Below are 13,184 nucleotides of genomic sequence, written 5' to 3'. Positions count from 1 at the left end.
CCTGAAAGGAGCCTTTGTGCGGCGGTTTACACAGCCCTGACCTTGAACATCGAGCGGGGCATGGAAACGGAGGCGTCTGGTTTGCCTCTGCCCTTCCTCCCTCCCTCCGCACAAGCCGCGGTCCTGCCCGCACCGGGTGCGCGAGGCGAGGGTGCCCCCTCTCGGCTGCACCGCGCCGGCAGCGCTGGGGTGCGGGGTATCGGGGGAACCTCACTGCTCCCTCTCAGCTTCTCAAGTTGTAATTTAACTTTTAAATGCAGTTCACACGTTATTCTACAAGAATCAAACGCGCACGCACACCCCCGAGATCACAAGTCCACTACTGGCAGCCACACAACACACAAATGCCCAGGCAGCCACGTTAACTTTTTGCAGGCTGCAGAGCCTTAAATTATTAAATTCTTAAATTATAGAATCGCTTGTGTTGGTAAAGAAAGAGCTTTACGATCAACAAGTCCAACTATTAACCAAACACACTGCTAAGTCCACCTTTTCCAAAGGCAAACCAGCTGTGGAACAGAAGCTCCCACGTATAGAACAGATATTCCTTGCTGAAGAGTTAAACCTCAAGCATCACAATAAAACCAAAAGTGGTGTGGGAGGAAGAGGAGCAGATAACTAATGGTTCTCTGCCAGAGCTTTGCAATTTCATGGGTGCTACTTAACAGAACAAGTTAATCACAGGCACTGTTTTCCTCAAGGTTAATTCTCTATTAGACAAATAGGCAATTTTGAACAGCTAAGAGAAGCATGAAAAGGAAAGGAAATAATCCTGTTATTTTATTTATAGGAAGATGTAAAAAGTTCACTTTCAAACCAGAGGGATATGCTTGTAACAAAACTACAGACTTCACTGTGAAAACTAAGGGATATTTCTAGAAAGCTGCACTGGGCTAACACAAAATTGCCAACCCAAACAATGAAGCTTACAGGGCATTTAACAAAATGCTGATAAGAGCAACTTAACATCCTTGATTTATAAGGCACAATAAGCACTGGGCTCTTTTTGTGTATGTTTCAGCTGGAGCCATGAAGGATCACAGGTCAACTTTCTATAGACAGATTTTTCTCATAATGATTTCTTCCTAAAATTAAAGTGTTAAGAAAGTAGAAGGTACAAAAGACTTCCAGAAATTTAGGCCAAATACATACAGGAAGTTGTCTAATAAAATCATGGCACTCTTGAACTCTTCCTTTACGTAAAGAGCTCAGATTTGAGTGTTATTCTAGCTCTGATATGCTACAGATTTTGACATAGTTTTAAAATCTGTTTTTAAAATACATCAGAATTAATTAGAATTACAAAGATCAGCACTCTCCAATACACAGCAACTAGACAAATAGCAAACCCATTTAAAAATAATCCCTTGGGTTTTTTTTTTTTAAGGAAATGCATCAAAGCAGACGTGAAGCCCCCATGAACTTAATCTGTAACAAAGACTCCAAATCAACACTTTCTCAAATAACCAAGAGCTAGATTAATCTGTTTCTTGTTCACACAAAGTTCAGTGTGTTTCTAGAAAATAACATTCACACATACACTACTGAGTATCACAAATATCCCTTACCATTAGGTTGCATAAGACCTTATTTTACTCACCCGAAATAAAGAAGACTCAAGCTTTTTCCCCAGGAAAAAGAAGAGAAAAAATAGAAATAACACGACTATCCTCAGCAGAGCAATCTTAAAAGCTGTTTGGTGCAACCAAAGCCGTGTGGCAGTACCTCCACATCACCTGGCAGAGGAGCCATTTTCAAGCCTTATTTCCTGCAGCTGAGGGTGGGAGCATTTATGAGCCCAAAGGCTCAGCAGCTCCCCAGACTTCTCCCCGGGTCACAAACTGCTCTGATAGTCATTGCTAGAAACTTCCCTCTCAAGCTGCTGTCTCCATTTTGAACAAGTGCTAAATCTGTTTGCCTACGGTGAAAAGACAGAGTTTTCCTTCTATTGCTACTTAATTTAAATTGCATTTTGTCTCCCACATTCAGAACTATTCACTGCTGACATGACCAGCTACCAAGTATTAAGAGAGATTCCAGCTTTATCTTCCCAGCTGAAGAGAGACTTTTTCCCCAGCATGTACAAAGTCAGCTTCTTCTCCATTCATTTGGAGCAGAATGACCTTTTCAAAGATTACAACACTTAAATTTTGGAGTGTGATAATTGGTATTTAATAGGCAAATTTACTTGATAGCACTTATTAAAAATTTTAAAAGAACACAATCTTATGAAGGTAGAATTTCAGGCCAAGCCTTTGTTTTTCAAAACCCTCAAGAATATCCCTTGTGTAAACTTTTCAGTTAGAACTCATGGAAATCTTCCAGAGTACACTGAGGAATTTTTTAGGCTTGCTGGTAATAAATGGTGATCTCACCTTCTCCCTGTCTCAATTTGATTTGTGATTTAGCACTGACTAAAACTACATTTTGCTATTAACAGTTCCACAAAGATGCTCCTGCCTAGCAAATCCTGCCTACTTTTTCCTGCTGTACCAGTTAGTCTAATGAATGACATTACCTGTTCTTCCAGCCCCTGCCCCACTGATATCCTTAGACTGTCAGTTAAAATACAGTTTCTGTTTTTAAAAGGTCACTCTTCCTTTCAGTAAGGTAAGTTTGTGTAGCATAGGAAATCACAGATTAGCTTTACTATTATTTGCAATGATAAATAAGGTACTACTTCTCAAAAATATTACTGAGGACAAATAAAGGGTCATGTCTATCATGACTAATAGTGACTGTTATGCAAGACCACTTTTGGTGAAGATTTTAATGACAGCCTGCTTGATGCACATTTTCCAATAAGAAACACTGAGAATTCATTTTAAAAATATCCTTTCTACTTTCAAAAGCTGCCTTTTGTAGTAGCTATAATGAAAGAGATAAGGGACTTGGAGTGAAATCTCTGTACATGTGCACATCAGATTTCTGAGATGAACAAAAAAATAGTTTGCTGCTGCAGAGACAATTAACCAGCCAGTTTTGGCTGTCCTGGGTCCCTCCAGAAGTCATTCAAAGCAGCCAGCTACAAACCAGTCAGCCCCACCTTCGTCCTTGGGAAGGAGATGGAACAAATAATCCTGGCATCCATTTGCAAACACATTAAGGACAAACCCCCCCAAAAAAACTATTTAGAGCAGTCAGGATTGATTTATGAAAGGGAAATGATGCCTGACTAACCTGTCAGCCTTCTGTGATTAAATCACTAGCATGATAGATGAGGGAAGAGCAGTTGACATTGTTTATTTTCACTTCAGCAAGGCTTTAGACACCCGGTCTGGTAACATCCTCATTGGCAAATTGATGAATTATGGCCTAGATAAGGGGTCAGGGAGGTAGACTGGAAACTGCCTGAGCTGCTGGGTTTAAAGGGTTGTGATCAGCATCACAAAGTTGAGCTGGAGGCCAGTCAGCAAGTTTGCAGGTGACAAAAATATGGGAGGAGTGATTGATTCAGCAGGTGCTGCCATTCAGAGGGTCCTCAACAGGGTGGAGTAATGGTCATGGAATCTCGTGAAGCTCAGCAAAAGTAAGCACCAGTTCCTGTGTCTAGGGAGGAAAAACCCCATGGATCATCACATTCTGGGGACAGACCAGCTGGAAAACAACTTGGAATAAAAAGACCTGAAGATCCTACTGATGTACATCCTTGTGGCAAAGAAAGCCAACAGCACCCTGGGCTGCACGAGGAAAATAAATTGCCAGCAGGTGGAGGCAAGGGTTCCCTTGTTAAGTGTAGGAAATAGTATCTTTCCTCAGTAGCTGTTTCCCCTAGAATGCTATTCCGTGTTTATTTTGAAAACATTTTGAAGTAGGAAAAGGAAGATAATCTTGGAAATAACAAAGATATTTCACCTTCATTTAAAATGTAATACACAAAAAACATTGACAATTTCTGTCCTGAAATTTGGAATATATAAAGACAAAACATGATACAAAAATCCTTTTTACTTACAAATGCCTCAGACAACTGAACAAGTGTAAGTGTCATAATAGACCTTATTTGGGAAGATTATGGAACAGCAAAAATTATGGATCTATGCTCGATCCTTTTGTCCTATGAATAACACAATAATAATTGTGATGACAAAGGGGGGAGAAAACTGCCAGAATGAGAAAGACTGGCATCTGTAAAAAATTTTTAGATGGTAACCTGGTACAATATCAGACTTTCTCACTCATGGGCAGTGAGGTCTTACCAGTGAGGTTTGGTGAGAGGAATATCACACTACACCATCTGGAATCAGATTAAATGAAGGGGACAGAAGAGTATTTGCTTCACCACATGACAATATTCAAGGCAAGTGGTGTACTGAAACTTACTGAGGCCTGTTCTCCCACCACTTTTCTTCTAATTTCAGCTGTTACTGCTAATTAAAATTTTACAGTCCCTGCATTTTCTTTCTTATGAAGGGATGAAGCAACTCTAATGTTCATAGAGTCATTAGGCATTACCAAAATAGCTGCAAATAATGATGTAGTTGTTCAGCACTTAACTGTTACTAATTTATAACATCCAGTTATAAAGTTACAGAAGGATAAACTTCCCTAGCTCTGATATCTAGCTCTGATATAAGAACAGGTCTGACAAGTTGACATATTAGTTACCAGTATGGAATAATTCTTTGGAGGCACTTGCAGTAATCTCAGTTACTTGGTCATGGGGTCACACGTCATGTTTTCATTACTATATCACGTGTGTGTGGAAATGTCCTAGAGTCCCATGTGCCAGAACACTCACATATTTGAGTGACCTTCATGTCAAAATGACACTTACTACTGGAGCCATCCATTGGTTGTATCCATGAAGGACTTGAGAGAGCAAATTACATACATACATCACAACACAAACGTCATGCTTCCTGGAACATGTGTCCTGAACTAATGTTCATGTCCTGAACTCTCTCTTATTAGCTAGAACTGCCATGTTGAAAGCAACTTTATCAAGAGTCAACCACTGTGATCACAGAGTCAATGGAAAGAACAGCCACACAGACAGGTACTTATAGGTAAATATTGTATTTTTCATAATTGTCAACAGTCAGGAAACCAAATTATTCCCCGCTAACACTACTATAAAGCAGATGCCCCAGTCCATGCTGAGAGTAGGGGTTATACAATGGCAAGGGGTTATATAATGGTAGGGGTTATATATACAATGGCAAGCAATACTAAAAATAATTGAAGACAAATTGCTGGGGAAATGCAAGGGAAAAATCTAAGTCTTTTAATAGTTTTCTACCTTCCCTGGAATTATTCAGAACCTTAGGACAGCATCTGAAGTATTTAGGGTGGTACCTACAAGTATCATTCCTGGCTGGATCTCATTCCACAAGGTTCTTACCAGCCCTTACAAGGGTTACTACAGCCTCACAGTCATTACAGGCTGCATGCACAAATTCTGCTTCTCCCTGGTTGTGCTTACTCAGAGTTTTATTTTCCTAAGTAATACCAGTCATTGTAGGATTAGGCAGCTTCTCCCTATCACAGTAACCTCCTGACTCCCTTGTGATGCTGCTAGCTGTGTGGTAATACTGCACTTGAGCTGCTCCAGAATGTGAACAACTACTCAAATGTGTAGTAACAAAATCCACTGCAAAGTGAAGAACGCTGAGGGGAAGGAAGAACACCAGCTTCCACACTGCTGTGTGAACAACTCCTGTTTGCCACTCCTGCTGTAATGGGTGTGTGCATGGGAAAGGTAATGAGGCACTGCATAGATGACACAGTTTCCAACATATCACGTCCTACTACTTGGCACTATCACCACAACACATCTGGTCTCATGGGGTGATAAAGAAATGTGCAACACCTCCCATACGTAACTTCTCAGAGTCATCCAGCAGAGCAGCATGGTAGTGAATCCAATGGCTTTCTATTTATAAAACTAGCAATAGAGACCTGTTTGGTTTGGGTTTTTTTTTTTTCCTTATCTCTAGCATAAAGCCTCTGGAAGAGGAACCACTTTCTGGTCACAGTATATTGGCAAAACTGACACAGCATACAATGAATCAGTGCTTCCAGCAGCCAAATAATTACTAGAAAGATGTGAGCCATGTTAGAATGAGGGGGAAAAACCCACAACAAAACAGTATCTTCATTTGCAAGATTCTCTCTTGACTAAGAACTTCCTGTATTTTTTACTTTGTGACCCTTAGTTGTATTCCACCTAATTTCTCTGATAAACTGAAGAGATTTTAGCCATTTCCAGTATACACTAGAAAACCTTGCCTACCAGCACATAATTCTAGGGTAGAATCTTACAAATTTTTCAGTTTGAGGTATACTTCATATTGTTTAAATACCTCAGAGACAACATCATATAATGCTAATTTAGTAACTAAATAGGTAACTGCTCAAAATTAGGCTGAAATGTTAATAAAGTTAAATCTAAAACATAAAAGGTAGGTGTGAGAAGTGCTATAACTCACCTAGCATGACCATTACTTGTGGCCTTTTAATAAAAAAGAAAGCAGAAGAAACTTTGTAACACTAGTAGGCCACTGAAACATCAAACTTTGAAACAGAAGCAAGGTTTTTGTTTCTTTTCCAAAGATTCTGTAACAGTTATAATATTTTTTTCATTATTCTATAAAACATCATTAGAGCACAGTAACTACTATTCTAGTACTCATCACCAGATTATACTGCCCATACTAAAAACTTTCAGAAACCTCTACTTAGGAGATTAAACCCCAATATGTTAAAGCAGAAACTTGTGGTTTGACACTTACTGCCTGAGTATACTAATAAATGAAAAAATGTTTATATGATAGTCAAGAAGTACCTTACATAATGCACTCTTGATACTTTTCCATTGCCTTTTTTCCTAGTTTTTATGTGAATGAACATGATTTTACTGTCTCACTACTCTTATGAAGATGCTGTATGTGTAATACCATGTTTTTGCTCCAGCAGAAGAGCATTCATGCTTCCAAGTCAAAAAAGTAAAACCATGTGAAAAGCAGTAATTTCAAATAATCAAATAATAAAGTTTCAAAACTCACTGTTGGTCAGTACATGCAAAGGTAGCTGAGTTGCTAATTAGCACTATTGGCTGAAGAACCACCTAGTCAACACCTAGTTGACTATGTCTTAATAGACATAATGCAGTTCACCTCCTTATATTGCTAATTTCAGTTATGACACTGAGTTGCTTGTTATCATATAACCCTGAAATACTTTTCCAACAAGGAGACTGCTGACACAGATCAATTTGTCATTGCCCCTCAGGATTAAACACAGGCTGTAAGCAATGGGCTGATAATTACCAACTCCCTTTTTTCCCACCTACGTCAGTGGGAAGGTGTAACTGTGACAAATCAGCTGTAATATAAGTAGCCCAGTGATACATAATACCCTATGCATAGCATGTCTCAGTAACTGAGAAAAATATAGGAATGATTCAGTAAAAATGGGGCTGGAGCCAGGATTATGAAGTATGGGATCCATCAGCACTCAATAAAATGATGAATCAGGCATGTATCAGAGGCTGACAAAATAACTGAATTCAATGAAGAATGGTGGGTGAATGTCATAGGATAAGGCCACTGAATCACAACAAAAACCTCTTCATTCAAATGTATTAAAATGCAGGAGAATAGATCCAAGGTCTGTGTCCAGTCCCTAGAACACTTTGCATTAACTTTCAAGTACAATGGAGCCTTTTGTGAATAGGATGTATTGGTTACAATACCAAACAGAAAGGGTATTAAGACACTGTAAAAAAAAAAAAAAAAAAAAGAACCCCCCACACCATACTAACAACAACGAAAAAAAAACCAGAAAAAATGTTAAGCTCCTCAGTCAAATAATATAACCAGAGGACTACTGAAAAAACTAGTTGTTTTCACAGTTCTTGAATCAAAAGTAGTTGGTGGTTAAAACCTGGTCTAATTTACATGGTTTGTACCATGTGGCACAATTGTAGATTTAAAAATTTACCAAACATTTCCATTGACAAAAAAGGAAGGCATCATATTAGCTGAAAAATGTGTATTCCTTTTAAAATTGTTTAAAAGTCCATGTTATGGATCAAGACCCAACTGTGGAGCTCAAACACTGCTCTTGACCCAGCAAAAATAGGAAAAGCACATAAGCAAAGCTGGGTAGGAAAGCTGACAGGTCTCAGTAGTCTGTTTAGAAGGTTTTAGCCTGTTTTCAGGTTTGATGGTTTGTAAGTTATGATCAGTATTTCTTTTTATCTCTACATCACAAGTTTATTGGCAATGTAAATGGCTTGCAAGCATCCTGTAAATAACTTGGGAATGGCCAGCAAAGGTGCAGGGGACAATTAGCAGCTAGGAAGAAAAGTATCAGTATAATTAACCTGGTACCTTAATGTGCACCTCCAGGAAAAACAAACAAACAAACAATTTGTTACAGCTTCCACATAAGTTCCATCACTTACTGCTTATCACTAAATAGCCACCTTCTGTGCTGATATGTCAAAATAATTACTATATCTTCCAGGAACTTTTATAAAGCAGGCACACATTTTGAAAACATAGCTCTCCATACATGCAAACACCAGAGAATTTTTAGGATGTCTAAAATTCATCTTGATTTCTAACTAAATGCTATGAAGACTATTGTAGTTATAAAATTATTTTGCTTTTTTTTAGTATATTAGATGATTCCATAATTTCAAATTACCTATTTGAGGCAATGAATTTTCCATGAACAGAGAACCTTAGAAAAATGAGGTCACTTGTAAAGAAGAGAGCTTTGGCTTTCAAAACAGCCATACCTAAGCACACATTTAAAATTCTGCTCTATTTTCCACCCATCTACCTGTGGTCCAAACAGTTGGCTTGTCCAGACCTTTTATTCTACTTCAGCAGAAATCAGAAGAAAACCCTGGCTATTGTGTAAGTCTTAAACAAAATCATGGTTATCTCTGTAACCTATAATGAACTATAACCAGTCAGTGTGAAAAACTGCTTTTATGAGGACTGCAGCAACAGCTCAAATGCTGCCATTACACAAGACAGCTGGGGCAAAGGGCATCAGCAAGCTGCTAGCCATATGGCAGGCATGGTGCTGAACCAATTATTCCAGGCTAAAAAAGCTATTTTCTATTTCTCTAATATGCTACTGATAGCACTGTATTACACTCTGCCTGCACCTCTTGCTTCCTTGAATCTCCTAAGACCCAGGAATTAGATGCTTCCTATTAAAACGTAAACTATACTGAGAATAGCTACTTAAAGCAGGGAAAAAAAGGGTAAAATATTCACATCAACAGAAAAACAGATTTTCAAATGTATTGAGAGCCTACAACTCCTATCAATTCAAACAATATTAATTAGTGTGCTGGTACCCTAGGATTGATTATTCCCTTGGTTCTACTTGTGATCATCTCAAGGGAAAAACCTCAAGTCTTAAATCTACTGCTGTTATGGCAACAAAAGAGACAACCATGTTTCTTCTTCTATAATAAAGCAGATTTTTAAAACTGCATTTATTTCACAGTTCACTGAAATGATCTTAAAAGATCTGGGTTATGTTCAGCATCTATTAATCAGCTAGTTTGAAGTGTATTTGTATTTTCAGGACAAAAAAAAAATGAAAGAGAAAACATCAAACTACATATGGATTATAAACATTTTAAACTCAGAAAATATTATCTTAATGGGATCCTGGCAGGCAATCTCTGCACTGGGAATTTGTAACAATTACCTCCAGGTGATTCCATGGGAAACTGACCCACCAAGTCAGCACACTAGTTTATTATTATATATGTAAAATGCTTACAGATAGTCTAGCAAACAAAGATCATGTGTCCCTATTATGATTGTCACATGCATTGTAATTGTCTTTGATGTATCTCTGCTTGCAGAGCATCAAGTCTTTCACAACTTAAATAGAAAGAGAGCAATCCAGCCTTTCCTTAGGTACCTAAACATTACATAGATGCCTAACTTAAACCCCTCAGGTTTAACAGTTCTGATTTAGTGACTAGACTGTGCTACTTGCAGATTGGTTTCAGTGATAGTGACATTTTCTTTTTTTGTGCCTTACATATATATCATACCTTCTTCTTTGTTCTCCTTTGTTTCCCAGAGTCTGTATGTGCTGTCATTACAGCAAATCCATCTTGTTTATTGCCATTCCTCTAGTTGATTTCTTTGTGGTTTTTTTCCCCCCCACAAGCTTTCTTTCATCACATCATTGTCTCTTCCAGTGGCAATCATCATTCACAGGAAAATTCAGAAATCACTGCTGTAAAGAACAATGTGTGATCAGATGACCCATTTGAACATTGTTTTTCTAAAAAAAACCAACTGAAAGTTGGGGTATAAACTTCATTATTGGTAGTGTTATTCACCTCACAACCTAAATGCCAGTCATGCACTCAATATGCCACTAATTAGGGTTTTCCTTTCAAAATGGAATGCCCAGATATTAAAGCCAAGCTTATGTTTTTAGGCATATGTCATCTCATTTGTTCACTTCCCATCCTACAGACCTCTAACAAAGCATCTACCACATACAGCTTCCCACTTGCAGCATGGAATTCTATATTTTAATCTGAAATACTACACTGCTATTTTTTGCAGCACAGCATCAAACTATTCTTTCTTCTGTTTACAGATCATAGAACATATATAATGGGCAAACAGATTCTGTTCATCCATCCAAGTAGCAGCTTTAGTTTTGTTCATTTTGTTGGCATGCTAATGAATTGGATGACTAATTTCTGTGCATCTGTCTAGAGCTATACTGATGCATTTAGCTACAGACATATATGCAAAATTTTCAAAAGCATGTATATAATTTTTTACTGGCAAAGAAATAATAGCCTGATTTTCTAGTTCTTCTGGGAAGATAATATTTTTAATTGTCTTTAGCTTTCTGAAAATTTAATTGGTTTGAGAAACCAGTTCATTTGGGATTTCTACAGAACTACAAATTATAAAATTACATCTATTGTACCAAGTTATCTCTTGGATCAAACATCTATATATTTGTACATGCAAACATTCAGCCAGCTAATTAAGCACTTGACTAATTTAAAGCACATGTGACTATGTCATACTGGATGGCTGACCCATTTAAAAGTTGAAGAGCTTCTGATCCTAACAACAGAAAATAATATTGCTGTGTATAGCTTTGATTTTTTTCTTGTTCCAAATGAAGCAGTGATGGACATAATCATGTTTCAAAATAGAAGCCTTAATACCTGCTATTAAGTAAATGCTTCAGACAATGCTGTTAATAATACAAAAATGAAAAAAACCCCAACTGTCATAAGCTTACTTATTGGAGCTCTGGTAATAATAAAAGGAAATGCACTAATGAAAGAAATTTGTTTCTATGAAATAATGTTAGTAATGTTGTTTCTAGGAATAAAAATATAAAAATGAGATATCTAGAATGCTAAATACATGTTTAAGTACCTTACCACCTGAACAGTGCTACATTTCTTGTTCTACTATTGTTATTTCAGTTATCTCAGGAAGCATATTGCAGCTGTCTTTCCAGCATGAAATAGGAAATGCAACTTCTTGATGATGACAATCAGTTCTGTTGAGAAAAATTAAGAAATTATTGCAAAACATGAACATAGGTGAATAAAATTCTCTTTTAGGTATAAATACTGCAACATTTATTCACCCTAGGACTGGTGTATCCATTCACATTTGCTAAACACATACACCATGTAAGTTTGAAAATGTGTCTGCTCCAGAATCACTGAAGATCTGTAGAATGAATCTGCATTGCCATATCTACCTTCAATCCTCTGTCATGGGAGTGAACAGCTGAAAAGCAGCCTATGTTCCTCTTTCAGTGCTTTCTCTGTGTCCTGATGCTTACACCAGACATGACAGGAAAAGGATTGGTGAAAAAGTCATCTGTAGAAGTTCCTGAGGTGCTATGCAGATCCCAAGGTTGGATATTTCTAGCCAGGCCAATTATTATTTCAAGTCTTAAAAACAGTTTAATTGTATTATGTCATAGTTGAAGCATATGCAGTAGATGAACTTATTTAATGACTAAATAAATATTCAGTAATATATTTTGTCAGCCTAAAATAGTATTTATATTTTTCTTTCTGACCTTATTCCAGTAGAAAACATAACCAAGCTGTATCTTGACATACATAACCTGGATATTCTGGAATTCCAGATACAAGTTTGAACATCTGCAATAGAAGGCGGGGAAAGGGGGGGGAATTAGGTCTCCTAATCCTGTAATAAGTGTTCTCTCCAATAATCAGTTTCTTATTCTAAAAGTTCAGAAAAGAGAAACACAAAAGTCATCGTGGCCACCACAATGTCCTGAAGTTAAATGCTTTGGCTGTGTAGTAGAGGTACTCTGAGTTTACTCCACAGTTGTTGTACAGAACATGGGAACATTTATGAATCTGATTAATCATAAGAATAAGGTAGGTATCGAGTCAGCCAGCCAAGATGGCTAATACATGTATCATGGAAGATTTAGGTGCTCATGTAACTTAATTAGCAAAGCAACAGACACTATTAACCTTCTACTTGACTAATTCTAGATCATTCCCTTGGGTATAAATGACATAAACTTTTTATACAGCACAATTGTGTGTGTGAATGAAACTGGCCACGTAGTTTGTGTTTAAACTCACTTTATAGACAGAAAGCAAAATACAAATGCTAAGCATTATGAATTTTAATCTCTCAAAATCTTAATTAAGGGTGAAGTGTGGTTTGAAATAAGCCTCAGAAAGACGTGCAGCAACACAGAACCAGTCTCCCCAGGTAAATAAAGATGATTAATTTCAAATTGTTTGAAGTTTGTTTACTTAATACATATATAACAGGAGGTTTACACAGGCAAATAAGATGCCGCAGGAATCAAATATCAAAATTGAAGGTGAGAAAAAAGGATATTAAGATATCCATAGAACGGTACTTGTGGGAATTAAACACGTATTCACTCTTTTCTTCACTGAAAATCTACAAGATTAAGGCAAGATGAGAGAAAAATTTCATATTTTTTCACACTTAGCTTTATACAAGACCTTTCTTATCAAATGCAGTTAGTAAAGTCTAAGCAGCAGGGCTAGAGAGCAAATATTTTTGAAAAATACTTGCTATTGGTGTTTTCACCTGCTCCCTCTCTTGGAACTTTTTTTTGCATATTTTCTTTATGAATATTTTATCCCCTCTTTGTTCCTTAGACACACATACAAGTGGGTATATACA

General features: G+C 37.3%; 1 protein-coding gene across 6 annotated transcripts in view; it reads right to left on the bottom strand.

Moving 5' to 3' along the window:
• ABTB2 (ankyrin repeat and BTB domain containing 2) overlaps nucleotides 1-13,184 on the bottom strand; it is a 129,351-nt gene that overhangs the window by 114,665 nt on the left and 1,502 nt on the right. For 2 of the 6 annotated variants that reach the window (XM_071762524.1, XM_071762527.1), the window contains 2 exons: nucleotides 11,408-11,529; nucleotides 10,037-10,224 (listed from right to left, as the gene is read on the bottom strand). The gene's annotated coding sequence lies outside the window, so the exon portion shown is untranslated. Of the gene's footprint in view, nucleotides 1-10,036; nucleotides 10,225-11,402; nucleotides 11,530-13,184 lie in introns of those variants that run through there. The other 4 variants (XM_071762529.1, XM_071762525.1, XM_071762523.1 and 1 more) reach the window with 3 other exon arrangements.

This window comes from Heliangelus exortis, chromosome 18, assembly GCF_036169615.1.
Source record: "Heliangelus exortis chromosome 18, bHelExo1.hap1, whole genome shotgun sequence".
Lineage (NCBI taxonomy): Eukaryota > Metazoa > Chordata > Aves > Apodiformes > Trochilidae > Heliangelus > Heliangelus exortis.
The sequence above is the reverse complement of the archived record's forward strand: the minus strand, read 5'-3'. Positions and strand labels throughout refer to the sequence as shown.